At 20.8% G+C, this 17320-nt stretch overlaps 1 annotated feature.

Annotated features, from left to right (window-relative positions):
* Positions 1 to 16162: 16162 nt before the first annotated feature.
* Positions 16163 to 17320: part of a mobile genetic element that runs on past the window's edge.

The following is a 17320-nucleotide window of genomic DNA, read 5'->3' as shown; positions in this document are numbered from 1 at the left end:
AATTCTCTTTATTTTCATATTTATAATTGTTTTATGATATTCTTTCGATATTAATTGAATGCCCTCTTAGTATTGCCATAAAACGAAATCAATAGAAATTGTCCAATTCCTCGTTACCATGGTGCAGATGTTAACATGAACTTATTCCTTCTTTAATATTTATATTGTTTTATAAAATTCTCTTTTTTTCATATTTATAATTGTTTTATTGGATTATCTTTCTTTTCGTATTTATCATTGTTTTATATTATTCTCTTTCTTTTCATATTTATATTGTTTTATTGATTATATACTTTTCATATTATCATTGTTTAATGACATTCTCTTTCTTTTCATTTTTATCATTGTTTTATTGGATTATCTTTCTTTTCATATTTATCATTGTTTTATATGATTCTCTTTCATTTCATATTTATCATTGTTTTATAACAGTCTCTTTCTTTCATATTTATTATTATTTTATAAAATTCTTTTCTTTTCATATTTATAATTGTTTTATTGGATTATCTTTCTTTTCATGTTTATCATTGTTTTATTATGTTCTTTTTCTTTCATATTTATCATTGTTTTATGAAATTCTCTTTATTTTTCATATTTATCATTGTTTTATGAAATTCCCTTTATTTTCATATTTATAATTGTTTTATGATATTCTTCGATATTAATGAATGCCCTCTTAGTATTGCCATCAAAACGAAATCAATAGAAATTGTCCAATTCCTCGTTGACCATGGTGCAGATGTTAACATGAAACTTATTCTCTTTCTTTTAATATTTATAATTGTTTTATAAAATTCTCTTTTTTTCATATTTATCATTATTTTATGGCAATCTCTTTCTTTTCATATTTATCATTATTTTATGGCAATCTCTTTTTTTCATATTTATTATTATTTTATAAAATTCTCTTTCTCTTCATTTTATCATTGTTTTATAAAATTCTCTTTCTTTTCATATTTATCATTGTTTTATTGGATTATCTTTCTTTTCATATTTATCATTGTTTTATGGCACTCTCTTTCATTTCATATTTATCATTGTTTTATGGCACTCTCTTTCTTTTCATATTTTCATTGTTTAATGACATTCTCTTCTTTTCATTTTTATCATTGTTTTTATTGGATTCTCTTTATATTTATATTTATCATTGTTTTATGAAATTCTTTCGATATTAATCAATGTCCTCTTACTATTGCTATAGAAACGAAATCAATAGAAATTGTCCAATTCCTAGTTGATCATGGTGCAGATGTTAACAAGAAACTTATTCTCTTTTTCATATTTATCATTGTTTTATGAAATTCTCTTTCTTTTCATATTTATAATTGTTTTATTGGATTATCTTTCTTTTCGTATTTATCATTGTTTTATATTATTCTCTTTCTTTTCATATTTATTATTGTTTTATTGAATTATACTTTTCATATTTATCTTGTTTTAATGACATTCTCTTTCTTTCTTTTTCATTTTTATCATTGTTTTTATTGGATTCTCTTTATATTTATATTTATCATTGTTTTATAAAATTCTCTTTTTTTCATATTTATCATTGTTTTATAACAGTCTCTTTCTTTTCATATTTATTATTATTTTATAAAATTCTCTTTCTTTTCATATTTATAATTGTTTTAATTGGATTATCTTTCTTTTCGTATTTATCATTGTTTTATATTATTCTCTTTCTTTTCATATTTATTATTGTTTTTATTGGATTATTATACTTTTCATATTTATCATTGTTTAATGACATTCTCTTTCTTTTCATTTTTATCATTGTTTTTATTGGATTTCTCTTTATATTTATATTTATCATTGTTTTATAAAATTCTCTTTTTTCATATTTATCATTATTTATGGCAATCTCTTTCTTTTCATATTTATCATTATTTTATGGCAATCTCTTTCTTTTCATATTTATCATTGTTTTATAACAGTCTCTTTCTTTTCATATTTTTATTATTTTATAAAATTCTCTTTCTTTTCATATTTATAATTGTTTTATTGGATTTATCTTTCTTTCGTATTTATCATTGTTTTATATTATTCTTTTTCTTTTCATGTTTATCATTGTTTTATTATGTTCTTTTTCTTTTCATATTTATCATTGTTTTATGAAATTCTCTTTATTTTCATATTTATCATTGTTTTTATTTCATTCTCTTTCTTTTCATGTTTATTATTTTTATGACATTCTTTTCTTTTCATATTAATCATTGTTTTCTGACATTCTCTTTCTTTTCATATTTATTATTATTTTATAAATTCTCTTTCTTTTCATATTTATAATTGTTTTATTGGATTATCTTTCTTTTCGTATTTATCATTGTTTTATGATATTCTTTCGATATTAATGAATGCCCTCTTAGTATTGCCATCAAAACGAAATCAATAGAAATTGTCCAATTCCTCGTTGACCATGGTGCAGATGTTAACATGAAACTTATTCTCTTTCTTTTAATATTTATAATTGTTTATAAAATTCATTTTCTTTTCATATTTATAATTGTTTTATTGGATTATCTTTCTTTTCATGTTTATCATTGTTTTATTATGTTCTTTTTCTTTCATATTTATCATTGTTTTTATGAAATTCTCTATTTATTTTCATATTTTCATTGTTTTATGAAATTCCCTTTATTTTCATTTATAATTTTTATGATTATTCTTTCGATATTAATGAATGCCCTCTTAGTAATTGCCATCAAAACGAAATCAATAGAAATTGTCCAATTCCTCGTTGACCATGGTGCAGATGTTAACATGAAACTTATTCTCTTCTTTTAATATTTATCATCTGTTTTTATAAAATTCTCTTTTTTTTCATATTTATCATTATTTTATGGCAATCTCTTTCTTTTCATATTATTATTATTTTATGGCAAATCTCTTTCTTTTCATATTTATTATTATTTTATAAAATTTCTCTTTCTCTTCATTTTTATCATTGTTTTATAAAATTTCTCTTTCTTTTCATATTTATCATTGTTTTATTGGATTATCTTTCTTTTCATATTTATCATTGTTTTATGGCACTCTCTTTCATTTCATATTTATCATTGTTTTATGGCACTCTCTTTCTTTCATATTTATCATTGTTTAATGACATTCTCTTTTCTTTTCATTTTTATCATTGTTTTTATTGGATTCTCTTTATATTTATATTTATCATTGTTTTATGAAATTCTTTCGATATTAATCAATGTCCTCTTACTATTGCTATAGAAACGAAATCAATAGAAATTGTCCAATTCCTAGTTGATCATGGTGCAGATGTTAACAAGAAACTTATTCTCTTTCTTTTCATATTTATCATTGTTTTATGAAATTCTCTTTCTTTTCATATTAATCATTGTTTTATAACAGTCTCTTTCTTTTCATATTTATCATTGTTTTATTATGTTCTTTTTCTTTTCATATTTATCATTGTTTTATAAAATTCTCTTTCTTTTCATATTTTTCATTGTTTTATGACATTCTCTTTCATTTCATATTTGTCCTTATTTTATTTGATTCTTTTTCTTTTCATATTTATCATTGTTTTATAGAATTCTCTTTCTTTTCATATTAATCATTATTGTATATAATTCTCTTTTTTTTCATATTTATCATTATTTTATGAAATTCTCTTTCTTTCATATTAATCATTATTGTATATAATTCTCTTTTTTTTCATATTTATCATTATTTTATGAAATTCTCTTTCTTTTCATATTAATCATTATTGTATATAATTCTCCTTTTTTCATATTTAGCATTGTTTTAGGCCATTCTTTTTCTTTTCATGTTTATCATTGTTTTATATGATTCTCTTTTTTTCATGTTTATTATTGTTTTATGACATTCTCTTTCATTTCATATTTATCATTGTTTTATTTCATTCTCTTTCTTTTCATGTTTATTATTGTTTATGACATTCTTTTTCTTTTCATATTTATCATTGTTTTATTGGATTATCTTTCTTTTCATATTTATCATTGTTTTATATTATTCTCTTTATTTTATATTTATCATTGTTTTATGAAATTCTCTTTATTTTCATATTTATAATTGTTTTATGATATTCTTTCGATATTAATGAATGCCCTCTTAGTATTGCCATCAAAACGAAATCAATAGAAATTGTCCAATTCCTCGTTGACCATGGTGCAGATGTTAACATGAAACTTATTCTCTTTCTTTTAATATTTATCATTGTTTTATAAAATTCTCTTTTTTCATATTTATCATTATTTTATGGCAATCTCTTTCTTTTCATATTTATCATTATTTTATGGCATTATCATTGTTTTATAAACTTCTCTTTTTTTTCATAATTTTTTTTTTTTTCTCTTTTTTATCATTGTTTTATAACAGTCTCTTTCTTTTCATATTTATTATTATTATAAAATTCTCTTTCTTTTCATATTTATATATTGTTTTATTGGATTATCTTTCTTTTCAATATTTATCATTGTTTTATGGCACTCTCTTTCATTCATATTTATCATTGTTTTTTATGGCACTCTCTTTCTTTTCATATTTATCATTGTTTAATGACATTCTCTTTCTTTTTATTTTTATCATTGTTTTTATTGATTCTCTTTATATTTTATATTTAATCATTGTTTTATAAAATTCTCTTTTTTTTCATATTTTATCATTATTTTATGGCAATCTCTTTCTTTTCATATTTATCATTATTTTATGGCAATCTCTTTCTTTTCATATTTATCATTTTTTATAACAGTCTCTTTCTTTTCATATTATTATATTTTATAAAATTCTCTTTCTTTTCATATTTATAATTGTTTTATTGGATTATCTTTCTTTCGTATTTATCATTGTTTTATATTATTCTTTTTCTTTTCATGTTTATCATTGTTTTATTATGTTCTTTTTCTTTTCATATTTATCATTGTTTTATGAAATTCTCTTTATTTTCATATTTTATCATTGTTTTATTTCATTCTCTTTCTTTTCATGTTTATTATTGTTTTATGACATTCTTTTTCTTTCATATTAATCATTGTTTTCTGACATTCTCTTTCTTTTCATATTTATTATTATTTTATAAAATTCTCTTTCTTTTCATATTTATAATTGTTTTATTGGATTATCTTTCTTTTCATGTTTATCATTGTTTTATTATGTTCTTTTTCTTTCATATTTATCATTGTTTTATGAAATTCTCTTTATTTTCATATTTATCATTGTTTTATGAAATTCCCTTTATTTTCATATTTATAATTGTTTTATGATATTCTTTCGATATTAATGAATGCCTCTTAGTATTGCTCAAAACGAAATCAATAGAAATTGTCCAATTCCTCGTTGACCATGGTGCAGATGTTAACATGAAACTTATTCTCTTTCTTTTAATATTTATAATTGTTTTATAAAATTCTCTTTTTTTCATATTTATCATTATTTTATGGCAATCTCTTTCTTTTCATATTTATCATTATTTTATGGCAATCTCTTTCTTTTCATATTTATTATTATTTTTAAAATTCTCTTTCTCTTCATTTTTATCATTGTTTTATAAAATTCTCTTTCTTTTCATATTTATCATTGTTTTATTGGATTATCTTTCTTTTCATATTTATCATTGTTTTATGGCACTCTCTTTCATTTCATATTTATCATTGTTTTATGGCACTCTCTTTCTTTTCATATTTATCATTGTTTAATGACATTCTCTTCTTTTCATTTTTATCATTGTTTTTATTGGATTCTCTTTATATTTATATTTATCATTGTTTTAGAAATTCTTTCGATATTAATCAATGTCCTCTTACTATTGCTATAGAAACGAAATCAATATAGAAATTGTCCAATTCCTAGTTGATCATGGTGCAGATGTTAACAAGAAACTTATTCTCTTTCTTTTCATATTTATCATTGTTTTATGAAATTCTCTTTCTTTTCATATTTATAATTGTTTTATTGGATTATCTTTCTTTTCGTATTTATCATTGTTTTATATTATTCTCTTTCTTTTCATATTTATTATTGTTTTATTGGATTATTATACTTTTCATATTTATCATTGTTTAATGACATTCTCTTTCTTTTCATTTTTATCATTGTTTTTATTGGATTCTCTTTATATTTATATTTATCATTGTTTTATAAAATTCTCTTTTTTTCATATTTATCATTGTTTTATAACAGTCTCTTTCTTTTCATATTTATTATTATTTTATAAAATTCTCTTTCTTTTCATATTTATAATTGTTTTATTGGATTATCTTTTTTCGTATTTATCATTGTTTTATATTATTCTCTTTCTTTTCATATTTATTATTGTTTTATTGGATTATTATACTTTTCATATTTATCATTGTTTAATGACATTCTCTTTCTTTTCATTTTTATCATTGTTTTTATTGGATTCTCTTTATATTTATATTTATCATTGTTTTATAAAATTCTCTTTTTTCATATTTATCATTATTTTATGGCAATCTCTTTCTTTTCATATTTATCATTATTTTATGGCAATCTCTTTCTTTTCATATTTATCATTGTTTTATAACAGTCTCTTTCTTTTCATATTTATTATTATTTTATAAAATTCTCTTTCTTTTCATATTTATAATTGTTTTATTGGATTATCTTTCTTTTCGTATTTATCATTGTTTTATATTATTCTTTTTCTTTTCATGTTTATCATTGTTTTATTATGTTCTTTTTCTTTTCATATTTATCATTGTTTTATGAAATTCTCTTTATTTTCATATTTATCATTGTTTTATTTCATTCTCCTTTCTTTTCATGTTTATTATTGTTTTATGACATTCTTTTCTTTTCATATTAATCATTGTTTTCTGACATTCTCTTTCTTTTCATATTTATTATTATTTTATAAAATTCTCTTTCTTTTCATATTTTATAATTGTTTTATTGGATTATCTTTTCTTTTCGTATTTATCATTGTTTTATGATATTCTTTCGATATTAATGAATGCCCTCTTAGTATTGCCATCAAAACGAAATCAATAGAAATTGTCCAATTCCTCGTTGACCATGGTGCAGATGTTAACATGAAACTTATTCTCTTTCTTTTTTTAATATTTATAATTGTTTTATAAAATTCATTTTCTTTTCATATTTATAATTGTTTTATTGGATTATCTTTCTTTTCATGTTTATCATTGTTTTATTATGTTCTTTTTCTTTTCATATTTATCATTGTTTTATGAAATTCTCTTTATTTTCATATTTATCATTGTTTTATGAAATTCCCTTTATTTTCATATTTATAATTGTTTTATGATATTCTTTCGATATTAATGAATGCCCTCTTAGTATTGCCATCAAAACGAAATCAATAGAAATTGTCCAATTCCTCGTTGACCATGGTGCAGATGTTAACATGAAACTTATTCTCTTTCTTTTAATATTTATCATTGTTTTATAAAATTCTCTTTTTTTCATATTTATCATTATTTTATGGCAATCTCTTTCTTTTCATATTTATCATTATTTTATGGCAATCTCTTTCTTTTCATATTTATTATTATTTTATAAAATTCTCTTTCTCTTCATTTTTATCATTGTTTTATAAAATTCTCTTTCTTTTCATATTTATCATTGTTTTATTGGATTATCTTTCTTTTCATATTTATCATTGTTTTATGGCACTCTCTTTCATTTCATATTTATCATTGTTTTATGGCACTCTCTTTCTTTCATATTTATCATTGTTTAATGACATTCTCTTTCTTTTCATTTTTATCATTGTTTTTATTGGATTCTCTTTATATTATATTTATCATTGTTTTATGAAATTCTTTCGATATTAATCAATGTCCTCTTACTATTGCTATAGAAACGAAATCAATAGAAATTGTCCAATTCCTAGTTGATCATGGTGCAGATGTTAACAAGAAACTTATTCTCTTTTTTTTCATATTTATCATTGTTTTATGAAATTCTCTTTCTTTTCATATTAATCATTGTTTTATAACAGTCTCTTTCTTTTCATATTTATCATTGTTTTATTATGTTCTTTTTCTTTTCATATTTATCATTGTTTTATAAAATTCTCTTTCTTTTCATATTTTTCATTGTTTTATGACATTCTCTTTCATTTCATATTTGTCCTTATTTTATTTGATTCTTTTTCTTTTCATATTTATCATTGTTTTATAGAATTCTCTTTCTTTTCATATTAATCATTATTGTATATAATTCTCTTTTTTTTCATATTTATCATTATTTTATGAAATTCTCTTTCTTTTCATATTAATCATTATTGTATATAATTCTCTTTTTTTTCATATTTATCATTATTTTATGAAATTCTCTTTCTTTTCATATTAATCATTATTGTATATAATTCTCCTTTTTTCATATTTAGCATTGTTTTAGGCCATTCTTTTTCTTTTCATGTTTATCATTGTTTTATATGATTCTCTTTCTTTTCATGTTTATTATTGTTTTATGACATTCTCTTTCATTTCATATTTATCATTGTTTTATTTCATTCTCTTTCTTTTCATGTTTATTATTGTTTTATGACATTCTTTTTCTTTTCATATTTATCATTGTTTTATTGGATTATCTTTCTTTTCATATTTATCATTGTTTTATATTATTCTCTTTATTTTCATATTTATCATTGTTTTATGAAATTCTCTTTATTTTCATATTTATAATTGTTTTATGATATTCTTTCGATATTAATGAATGCCCTCTTAGTATTGCCATCAAAACGAAATCAATAGAAATTGTCCAATTCCTCGTTGACCATGGTGCAGATGTTAACATGAAACTTATTCTCTTTCTTTTAATATTTATCATTGTTTTATAAAATTCTCTTTTTTTCATATTTATCATTATTTTATGGCAATCTCTTTCTTTTCATATTTATCATTATTTTATGGCAATCTCTTTATATTTATATTTATCATTGTTTTATAAAATTCTCTTTTTTTCATATTTATCATTGTTTTATAACAGTCTCTTTCTTTTCATATTTATTATTATTTTATAAAATTCTCTTTCTTTTCATATTTATAATTGTTTTATTGGATTATCTTTCTTTTCATATTTATCATTGTTTTATGGCACTCTCTTTCATTTCATATTTATCATTGTTTTATGGCACTCTCTTTCTTTTCATATTTATCATTGTTTAATGACATTCTCTTTCTTTTCATTTTTATCATTGTTTTTATTGGATTCTCTTTATATTTATATTTATCATTGTTTTATAAAATTCTCTTTTTTTCATATTTATCATTATTTTATGGCAATCTCTTTCTTTTCATATTTATCATTATTTTATGGCAATCTCTTTCTTTTCATATTTATCATTGTTTTATAACAGTCTCTTTCTTTTCATATTTATTATTATTTTATAAAATTCTCTTTCTTTTCATATTTATAATTGTTTTATTGGATTATCTTTCTTTTCGTATTTATCATTGTTTTATATTATTCTTTTTTTTTTCATGTTTATCATTGTTTTATTATGTTCTTTTTCTTTTCATATTTATCATTGTTTTATGAAATTCTCTTTATTTTCATATTTATCATTGTTTTATTTCATTCTCTTTCTTTTCATGTTTATTATTGTTTTATGACATTCTTTTTCTTTTCATATTAATCATTGTTTTCTGACATTCTCTTTCTTTTCATATTTATTATTATTTTATAAAATTCTCTTTCTTTTCATATTTATAATTGTTTTATTGGATTATCTTTCTTTTCATGTTTATCATTGTTTTATTATGTTCTTTTTCTTTTCATATTTATCATTGTTTTATGAAATTCTCTTTATTTTCATATTTATCATTGTTTTATGAAATTCCTTTATTTTCATATTTATAATTGTTTTATGATATTCTTTCGATATTAATGAATGCCCTCTTAGTATTGCCATCAAAACGAAATCAATAGAAATTGTCCAATTCCTCGTTGACCATGGTGCAGATGTTAACATGAAACTTATTCTCTTTCTTTTAATATTTATAATTGTTTTATAAAATTCTCTTTTTTTCATATTTATCATTATTTTATGGCAATCTCTTTCTTTTCATATTTATCATTATTTTATGGCAATCTCTTTCTTTTCATATTTATTATTATTTTATAAAATTCTCTTTCTCTTCATTTTTATCATTGTTTTATAAAATTCTCTTTCTTTTCATATTTATCATTGTTTTATTGGATTATCTTTCTTTTCATATTTATCATTGTTTTATGGCACTCTCTTTCATTTCATATTTATCATTGTTTTATGGCACTCTCTTTCTTTTCATATTTATCATTGTTTAATGACATTCTCTTTCTTTTCATTTTTATCATTGTTTTTATTGGATTCTCTTTATATTTATATTTCATTGTTTTATGAAATTCTTTCGATATTAATCAATGTCCTCTTACTATTGCTATAGAAACGAAATCAATAGAAATTGTCCAATTCCTAGTTGATCATGGTGCAGATGTTAACAAGAAACTTATTCTCTTTCTTTTCATATTTATCATTGTTTTATGAAATTCTCTTTCTTTTCATATTAATCATTGTTTTATAACAGTCTCTTTCTTTTCATATTTATCATTGTTTTATTATGTTCTTTTTCTTTTCATATTTATCATTGTTTTATAAAATTCTCTTTTTTTCATATTTTTCATTGTTTTATGACATTCTCTTTCATTTCATATTTGTCCTTATTTTATTTGATTCTTTTCTTTTCATATTTATCATTGTTTTATAGAATTCTCTTTTTTCATATTAATTGTATATATTCTCTTTTTTTTCATTTTTGAAATTCTCTTTCTTTTCATATTAATCATTATTGTATATAATTCTCTTTTTTTCATATTTATCATTATTTTATGAAATTCTCTTTCTTTTCATATTAATCATTATTGTATATAATTCTCCTTTTTTCATATTTAGCATTGTTTTAGGCCATTCTTTTCTTTTCATGTTTATCATTGTTTTATATGATTCTCTTTCTTTTCATGTTTATTATTGTTTTATGACATTCTCTTTCATTTCATATTTATCATTGTTTTATTTCATTCTCTTTCTTTTCATGTTTATTATTGTTTTATGACATTCTTTTTCTTTTCATATTTATCATTGTTTTATTGGATTATCTTTCTTTTCATATTTATCATTGTTTTATATTATTCTCTTTATTTTCATATTTATCATTGTTTTATGAAATTCTCTTTATTTTCATATTTATAATTGTTTTATGATATTCTTTCGATATTAATGAATGCCCTCTTAGTATTGCCATCAAAACGAAATCAATAGAAATTGTCCAATTCCTCGTTGACCATGGTGCAGATGTTAACATGAAACTTATTCTCTTTCTTTTAATATTTATCATTGTTTTATAAAATTCTCTTTTTTCATATTTATCATTATTTTATGGCAATCTCTTTCTTTTCATATTTATCATTATTTTATGGCAATCTCTTTATATTTATATTTATCATTGTTTTATAAAATTCTCTTTTTTTCATATTTATCATTGTTTTATAACAGTCTCTTTCTTTTCATATTTATTATTATTTTATAAAATTCTCTTTCTTTTCATATTTATAATTGTTTTATTGGATTATCTTTCTTTTCATATTTATCATTGTTTTATGGCACTCTCTTTCATTTCATATTTATCATTGTTTTATGGCACTCTCTTTCTTTTCATATTTATCATTGTTTAATGACATTCTCTTTCTTTTCATTTTTATCATTGTTTTTATTGGATTCTCTTTATATTTATATTTATCATTGTTTTATAAAATTCTCTTTTTTTCATATTTATCATTATTTTATGGCAATCTCTTTCTTTTCATATTTATCATTATTTTATGGCAATCTCTTTCTTTTCATATTTATCATTGTTTTATAACAGTCTCTTTCTTTTCATATTTATTATTATTTTATAAAATTCTCTTTCTTTTCATATTTATAATTGTTTTATTGGATTATCTTTCTTTTCGTATTTATCATTGTTTTATATTATTCTTTTTCTTTTCATGTTTATCATTGTTTTATTATGTTCTTTTTCTTTTCATATTTATCATTGTTTTATGAAATTCTCTTTATTTTCATATTTATCATTGTTTTATTTCATTCTCTTTCTTTTCATGTTTATTATTGTTTTATGACATTCTTTTTCTTTTCATATTAATCATTGTTTTCTGACATTCTCTTTCTTTTCATATTTATTATTATTTTATAAAATTCTCTTTCTTTTCATATTTATAATTGTTTTATTGGATTATCTTTCTTTTCATGTTTATCATTGTTTTATTATGTTCTTTTTCTTTTCATATTTATCATTGTTTTATGAAATTCTCTTTATTTTCATATTTATCATTGTTTTATGAAATTCCCTTTATTTTCATATTTATAATTGTTTTATGATATTCTTTCGATATTAATGAATGCCCTCTTAGTATTGCCATCAAAACGAAATCAATAGAAATTGTCCAATTCCTCGTTGACCATGGTGCAGATGTTAACATGAAACTTATTCTCTTTCTTTTAATATTTATAATTGTTTTATAAAATTCTCTTTTTTTCATATTTATCATTATTTTATGGCAATCTCTTTCTTTTCATATTTATCATTATTTTATGGCAATCTCTTTCTTTTCATATTTATTATTATTTTATAAAATTCTCTTTCTCTTCATTTTTATCATTGTTTTATAAAATTCTCTTTCTTTTCATATTTATCATTGTTTTATTGGATTATCTTTCTTTTCATATTTATCATTGTTTTATGGCACTCTCTTTCATTTCATATTTATCATTGTTTTATGGCACTCTCTTTCTTTTCATATTTATCATTGTTTAATGACATTCTCTTTCTTTTCATTTTTATCATTGTTTTTATTGGATTCTCTTTATATTTATATTTATCATTGTTTTATGAAATTCTTTCGATATTAATCAATGTCCTCTTACTATTGCTATAGAAACGAAATCAATAGAAATTGTCCAATTCCTAGTTGATCATGGTGCAGATGTTAACAAGAAACTTATTCTCTTTCTTTTCATATTTATCATTGTTTTATGAAATTCTCTTTCTTTTCATATTTATAATTGTTTTATTGGATTATCTTTCTTTTCGTATTTATCATTGTTTTATATTATTCTCTTTCTTTTCATATTTATTATTGTTTTATTGGATTATTATACTTTTCATATTTATCATTGTTTAATGACATTCTCTTTCTTTTCATTTTTATCATTGTTTTTATTGGATTCTCTTTATATTTATATTTATCATTGTTTTATAGAATTCTCTTTCTTTTCATATTAATCATTATTGTATATAATTCTCTTTTTTTTCATATTTATCATTATTTTATGAAATTCTCTTTCTTTTCATATTAATCATTATTGTATATAATTCTCCTTTTTTCATATTTAGCATTGTTTTAGGCCATTCTCTTTCTTTTCATATTAATCATTATTGTATATAATTCTCCTTTTTTTCATATTTAGCATTGTTTTAGGCCATTCTTTTTCTTTTCATGTTTATCATTGTTTTATATGATTCTCTTTCTTTTCATGTTTATTATTGTTTTATGACATTCTCTTTCATTTCATATTTATCATTGTTTTATTTCATTCTCTTTCTTTTCATGTTTATCATTGTTTTATTTCATTCTCTTTCTTTTCATGTTTATTATTGTTTTATGACATTCTTTTTCTTTTCATATTTATCATTGTTTTATTTCATTCTCTTTCTTTTCATATTAATCATTATTGTATATAATTCTCTTTTTTTTCATATTTATCATTATTTTATGACATTCTCTTTCATTTCATATTTGTCCTTATTTTATTTGATTCTTTTTCTTTTCATATTTATCATTGTTTTAGGCCATTCTCTTTCTTTTCATATTAATCATTATTGTATATAATTCTCCTTTTTTCATATTTAGCATTGTTTTAGGCCATTCTTTTTCTTTTCATGTTTATCATTGTTTTATATGATTCTCTTTCATTTCATATTTATCATTGTTTTATTGCATTCTCTTTCATTTCATATTTATCATTGTTTTATTTCATTCTCTTTCTTTTCATATTTATCATTATTTTATGAAATTCTCTTTCTTTTCATATTTATAATTGTTTTATTGGATTATCTTTCTTTTCGTATTTATCATTGTTTTATATTATTCTTTTTCTTTTCATGTTTATCATTGTTTTATTATGTTCTTTTTCTTTTCATATTTATCATTGTTTTATGAAATTCTCTTTCTTTTCGTATTTATCATTGTTTTATATTATTCTTTTTCTTTTCATGTTTATCATTGTTTTATTATGTTCTTTTTCTTTTCATATTTATCATTATTTTATGAAATTCTCTTTCTTTTCATATTTATAATTGTTTTATTGGATTATCTTTCTTTTCGTATTTATCATTGTTTTATATTATTCTTTTTCTTTTCATGTTTATCATTGTTTTATTATGTTCTTTTTCTTTTCATATTTATCATTGTTTTATGAAATTCTCTTTATTTTCATATTTATCATTGTTTTATGAAATTCTCTTTATTTTCATATTTATCATTGTTTAATGACATTCTCTTTCTTTTCATTTTTATCATTGTTTTTATTGGATTCTCTTTATATTTATATTTATCATTGTTTTATGATATTCTTTCGATATTAATCAATGTCCTCTTACTATTGCTATAGAAACGAAATCAATAGAAATTGTCCAATTCCTAGTTGATCATGGTGCAGATGTTAACATGAAATTTATTCTCTTTCTCTTCATTTTTATCATTGTTTTATAAAATTCTCTTTCTTTTCATGTTTATCATTGTTTTATTGGATTATCTTTCTTTTCATATATATCATTGTTTTATAACATTCTCTTTCATTTCATATTTATCGTTGTTTTATAACATACTCTTTCTTTTCATATTTATCATTGTTTTTTTGGATTATTTTTATTTTATTTTTCTTTTTTTATATTATTCTTTTTCTTTTCATGTTTATCATTGTTTTATTATGTTCTTTTTCTTTTCATATTTATCATTGTTTTATGAAATTCTCTTTATTTTCATATTTATCATTGTTTTATGAAATTCTCTTTATTTTCATATTTATCATTGTTTAATGACATTCTCTTTCTTTTCATTTTTATCATTGTTTTTATTGGATTCTCTTTATATTTATATTTATCATTGTTTTATGATATTCTTTCGATATTAATCAATGTCCTCTTACTATTGCTATAGAAACGAAATCAATAGAAATTGTCCAATTCCTAGTTGATCATGGTGCAGATGTTAACATGAAATTTATTCTCTTTCTCTTCATTTTTATCATTGTTTTATAAAATTCTCTTTCTTTTCATGTTTATCATTGTTTTATTGGATTATCTTTCTTTTCATATATATCATTGTTTTATAACATTCTCTTTCATTTCATATTTATCGTTGTTTTATAACATTCTCTTTCTTTTCATATTTATCATTGTTTTATGAAATTCTCTTTATTTTTATATTTGTCAATGTTTTATGAAATTATTTCGATATTAATCATTGCCCTCTTAGTATTGCAATCAAAAAGAATTCAATAGAAATTGTCCAATTCCTAGTTGATCATGGTGCAGATGTTAACATGAAACTTATTCACTTTCTTTTCATATTTATCATTATTTAATGACATTATCTTTCTTTTCATATTTAACATTGTTTTATAAAATTCTCTTTCTTTTAATATTTATCATTGTTTTATGAAATTCTTTCGATATTAATAAATGCCCTCTTAGTATTGCAATCAAAGCGAAATCAATAGAAATTGTCCAATTCCTCGTTGATCATGGTGCAGATGTTAACATGAAATTTATTCTCTTTCTCTTCATTTTTATCATTGTTTTATAAAATTCTCTTTCTTTTCATATTTATCATTATTTAATGACAGACTCTTTCTTTTCATATTTATCAGTAGTATATATGGACGGGTTGTGTGACTTTTTTTGTAAACGTAAGAATTCATACAATATAGAACGATTTTGTATCATTTATTTTAACATATGAAGTAAAAAATGTATGATTCTTACGGTTTTTATTCTTACGTTTTTGAATAAATCAAGATTTAAAAAATTTTCAAAATTGTAAGACATTTACACTCAGCCCAAACATAATGAAATAAAAAAATAAACTTTAAAAATTCATGTCTTACATTTATGAAAATTTATTTTTATTTTGTATGAAATGAGTGTCAAGACTAACGACGTTAAAAAATTAGGATTCACAAACAGGGAAATAAAGGATATATTAGAGGAGGTAGGTTATGAGGTTGATAAATATTATTTAAGAAATTGTCAAAAATTCGCGGAGTTTTTAAATGAGTTTGATTATGATGGAAAAATGAATAAAGATGATGTTATAAATTTCTTATATCCCGCATCTAAAAAAGAAGAACCTAAAGAACCTGATGTTTTCCCTGAATATTATGAAGAACGAATTAAAGATGATGAATACGATGAAATTGAAAGACTGGAAAAAATAAGAGATGAAATAGATGAAAAAATTAAGGAATTAAGAGAAGTTGAAAAATATAATGAAAATGAAGTAGAGGGTTTAATGAATATCCCAGCTTCAGAATCAGCAGTTCAGAAATCTCATGAAGAAAGATATAAAAATTATGTCTTAGAATCAACACAAAATTTATTAGATGGTGATATTGACGAAACACTTTCAGAAGAAGGCACAAAATTTATTCATAAACATAAGCTTCAGTTTATTGACGATGGAGATTATCCATGTATATTACTTTCATCACCTTTAGATTCCGAAAAATTCAAAAAAGCACTGAAAAATGTAACATATGCAACAAATACGATTAAGAAAGAAGATCATGATATTTACACAAATTATTATTTAAATAAATGCACGGGTGTTGATAAAGTTTTTGATTTATTAGATAAAATATCAAAAGAAACCATTGGAACATATAAAATTTTATGTGATTGCGGTTTCATTGTTGAAGATATCAATAATGTTTCATATGAAAGAACAGCACCGAAGGAAGACGAAGTTGAAAGGTCCATACCATTCGTTATTAAGAACATAAAAGATATGAAAACTTATAAACATTATATTTATTCATTTATTTCAGAAAAAATGGAAGCAACCCATAAAACATCATCTCATCATTTTATAGCTATTCATACATTCCTTTTCAAAGTTGTGAAATTAAATAAGACAGGAATTAGATTTAATGTATCAGGGTACGCATTCTTGAGTAAATTAAAATGTATTCGTCACGTCGCAGATGATAAAAATTTATGTGTTCTTAATTCATTTTATGGACTTTAGCCCTGGACTCTCTGAG

The sequence above is a fragment of the Trichomonas vaginalis genome, chromosome I (assembly GCF_026262505.1).
Source record: "Trichomonas vaginalis G3 chromosome I, whole genome shotgun sequence".
Lineage (NCBI taxonomy): Eukaryota > Parabasalia > Trichomonadida > Trichomonadidae > Trichomonas > Trichomonas vaginalis.
The sequence above is the reverse complement of the archived record's forward strand: the minus strand, read 5'-3'. Positions and strand labels throughout refer to the sequence as shown.